This window comes from Delphinapterus leucas, chromosome 15, assembly GCF_059928025.1.
Source record: "Delphinapterus leucas isolate spDelLeu-1000000601 "Yukka" chromosome 15, BTC_Dleu_Yukka2, whole genome shotgun sequence".
Classification (NCBI taxonomy): Eukaryota; Metazoa; Chordata; class Mammalia; order Artiodactyla; family Monodontidae; genus Delphinapterus; species Delphinapterus leucas.
Window position 1 is genome coordinate 54,646,250 of NC_143143.1, and position 4,013 is coordinate 54,650,262.

Genomic DNA, 4,013 nt, shown 5'->3' on the forward strand with positions numbered 1-4,013 from the left:
GAATCTATAGCCCAAGGAGAGGTTGAAGAAAGGCCAGAGCAGCACAAAGGAAAGCAGTTGCTTCAAGGGAAATGGTTGAGTCACTGAAAAGTGAACTTGAATTACCCCCACTCCTGAATTCACCCAAAACACCATGAAATGGATAGACAATATTTCTTCAAAGCTAGAGCAATGATTTGTTTGCATAATAAGTAAATGTTTTATTGTGATACTCTGGACACTGTTTTGACAGTGGGAATGTAGAGCAGGAAAGAAAACAAGAAGAGTATATAAGAGACAGAGCGTCATACACACAAGTTCCTACCCCCTGCTCTAAGTAAACCCACACATGGGTGTTCTTGGATGCTGCTACCTCTTGATTTGAGGTAAAAGGGCACAAAGAGGGACTTCCCTGGTGGTCTAGTGGTTAAGACTCTGTGCTCCTAATGCAGGGGGCCTGGGTTCAATCCCTGGTCAGGGAACTAGATCCCGCATGCTGCAACTAAGAGCCCGCATGCCACAGCTAAAGATCCTGCATGTGGCAATGAAGATCCCACATGCCACAACTAAGACCCAGCTCAGCCAAATAAGTAAATAAATAAATTTTAAAAGGGCACAAAGAGGCAATGAAAGCCTCAGAGAAGGCACTGAAATGCCAAGTCAGTCAATGGCCCCCAAGCCTCTCATTTCCATACTCTCTTTTCCATTTCTCCCCGGCCCTCTAGACGAAAGGGAGACACCAAGAGAACTTTGGGAGGTGAGGAAGAAGTAACTTGGGGACCACGTTCTGTCTCCTTGTCATTCTGCTCTAGAGTAAGCATCCAGATGACCCAGCTTCCATCATCTTCCTGTCTCAGTATCTGATAACATCCCACCATACCAGTTCTAAAAGTGAAGTGGTAATCTGTACAAAATGTGCTATTACAAAGCACTAATGAATGCTGGGAGGCTCCAAACCAAGCCAACATTACTCCTGGAGGCATTTCAGAGCAACCTGTCCCTAGAGACCTCCAAGGGGAGAGAATCCATGAGTACAATGTCACACACAGCAAGAGGTTCCCCAGGGACCCACTTCAGTTGGGACCTTCTCAGGATCTCTCAGCTCATACCTGTGAGTTATGGCCCACTTGGTGGGCCAGCTCTGCTCTTGCTCCACACAGAAACAATAACTCCCATAATTATATTCTTGGGGTGAGGGTGGGGCTGCTGAAGTGGACATTTCTGTGAACACTGCAAAGTGGGTAGTGGGAAGCCTTTCCAGAACTCCTGGGAGGAGGGTGCAGGCCTTTTAAAATCTCTGTCCCCTGACGGCATTTGATCCAACTTCAGGGGGTTAAGGAGGTTTTTGTCTCAGGGTGTCACTTGACTGCCTCTGCTGATTTCAGCTGTGCACAGCGAATACACTTTACCCTGTGCCTATGGGCTCAGCCTTGCCCGAATCTTAGGACGCCTTTTAGCCTCTGTTAGGAGAGATTCACAGAGTTTAGCATCAGGCCACGTTTCTATGTGGTTGGGTTCAATCTGGAGTCTGACTTTTTGTGACTAGTCTTATTTCTGATTCGTCTTTAACCTATCCTCAGCCAGCTCTACTGTAGCCCAAAATTATATAATGTATGATTAAGAGTTTGGGACCTCACTCCTGTAAATGGTGTCTCCATATTTTCAGGTGCTCTGCCACAAGCCTTGGGGTCATCCTCAGCTCCTCTATTCTCTCACACCAATAGCTGATCTTTTAGAAAATCCTGAAGACTCTTAATTGAAAATAAGTACAGAATTTAACTGCTGGTTTCCACCTCTAACTACCACTACCACTACTACAAGTCACCACCATCCCTCAGCTAGCTAAATGAATGGCCTCCTCACTGCTCTCCCTGCCTCCACTCTGGTCTCTTTATAGTCCACCCTCCATATAGCAGCCAGACAGAGACTGAAATGTTTAGTCATGTCGCTGCTCTGTTCAAAATGCTCCAGTGGCTCCCATTTCACTCACAACCAGCCTTTCATGATTTGGTTTCCTTTACCCCTCTCACTTCTCCTCTCATGCACCCTGCTCCAGCCACACAGGCCTCTGTGCTCTTCCTAAAACATGCCAAGCATTCTTCTGCCTCAGATCCTTGGCACTTTCTGTGGCTTCATTGCCACCTTTTCAGTGAGGCCTTCCCAGACCTCCCCTCTCCCACTTTGCCAGCTTTCCTTATCCTTTCTCCAGATTTATTGTTCTCCAAAGTACTTATTACCACTAGTAAAACAGCACATTTATTTTACTTATTTGTTTGCTGCCTACATCTCCCACTAGATTGCAAGCTCCATGAGGGTAGGGGTTTTTGCCCTTTTCATTCTGTACTCTATTCCTGGCACCTAGAACAGGGCCTGGTACATTGTGGCTGCTCATTGCGTGCTGCTGAGTGAATGACTGATGAACAACCAAATGTGGGAATCGTTATTAGGGAGGACATTCAACCAATAGGAAGGTGGGTGGTCTACTTCTGAGAACATTAAAACTATGACATTGTGTAGCATTTACTGGGTTAAATTCAAATGTTAGATTATTTTTAAAAACTATTCAATTATGTTCACTGGCATTTACAATGTTTGGATATTTGCTATAGGCTACAGTTTTTTGTAAATACTGCTAAGCTGTATGTTTCTTATATATTGAAATATTTTAAGAAATCCATAATAATGAGTAAAGAATTGCTAATTTTTCACTTTCAGTTTCTAAAAATTAATATTTTTTGAAAATTTAGAAACACTACAATGAGTGAGGATACAAAAAGTTTACTGAGAATCTGTTTTGAAACTTTACCCAGGGTCAGTCTTGTTCCTGGAGGACAAATAAGTTTCCAAGAGGCATGGGTTTCTACAGGAAGCATAGATATTTAGTAAATGTCATAGGCTAAAGAAGCCACAGAAAGTTGCTTTTGTTTGTCTTCTCTCCCATGTTCTCAATTTCATTTAAAACATCATTTTACTTTTGCCTTGGCTGACAAGTCAGCTCATATGCCCATGGCGGCTTAAAAGAATGTGGCAACCTGAGTTGCCATTTGGTTGTAGGATAAGCAGTTTCTTAACTACTCTGAGGCCCAAGCACCCAGGGTGAAATTGCAAGATCTGTGGCTTCCCACGTGCCAACTGTATGTTTTCCAGCCCAAATGAGTTTAGGTGGAACAAGATGTGATCCAACCATATCAAGTTCTCAAAGGGCAGCGACTGCTCTCTTGAGAGTAAATTATTCTTTATCACAATAGTAGAGACAATTGTGTCTGCAGAAGATGCCCTCTGGTCCTGGGGGCTGGTAAGCAAAGAGAGGGCGTGAATGAAAATCATCAAGCACATGCTTAACTTCTCAACTCAATCCAAGTCAAAATGGAAGTCTCTTTGGCTTCTTCTATCAGGAGCCAAAGTTGTCCTTTGAAGCCAGGAAAAAGCCAGCAAAGAGTTCACAACTCTTACACTTTAGCGAGTGTCATCGACAATGGTCATGCTCTGTTCCACTCACATTTTAGTATGTGGCTAGAGGAGGGAAGAATTAAAATTAAATTTTAATTTTAGATTAAATGGACCACTCATTCTGATGTAACATTTTTGTATGTGGCCTGTGATATTGTGATTCATAACAAGAAATATACGTTTAGTCTCTGTCCCTGTTTCTGGCAAAGAGCTCTTAAAACCCTTGGAATTTCCTAAGAGTGATAAAGTTGCCTTGATATTCAGAACAAGCCTCTTTTGACTGAGTTTATGTTAAGAAGGTGACTTCTGAAAGCACCTAAGGATGGGAGCTGGTTGCTGGGGGAACCAACCACATGATTGGAGAGTTGGAACTTTCAGTCTCATCCCCTGACCTCTGGGGAAGGGAGAGGGGCTGGAAGTTGAATTCATTAATCAATCATGACTATGTAATGAAGCCTCCATAAAAATCCCAAAGGATGGGGTTTGGAGAGCTTCCTGGTTGGTGAACCAAAGTGCTTGCATGTGCCATCATGCTGGGCCCCAAACTCCATGAGAACAGAAGCCCCTTTGTCTGAGACTTTGCC

General features: G+C 43.6%; 1 non-coding gene across 1 annotated transcript; it reads left to right on the plus strand.

Annotated features, from left to right (window-relative positions):
• Positions 1 to 388: 388 nt before the first annotated feature.
• TRNAR-CCU (transfer RNA arginine (anticodon CCU)) lies at positions 389 to 461 on the plus strand. Its single transcript has one exon. It is a non-coding gene; the product is annotated as a tRNA-Arg (tRNA).
• Positions 462 to 4,013: the final 3,552 nt, after the last annotated feature.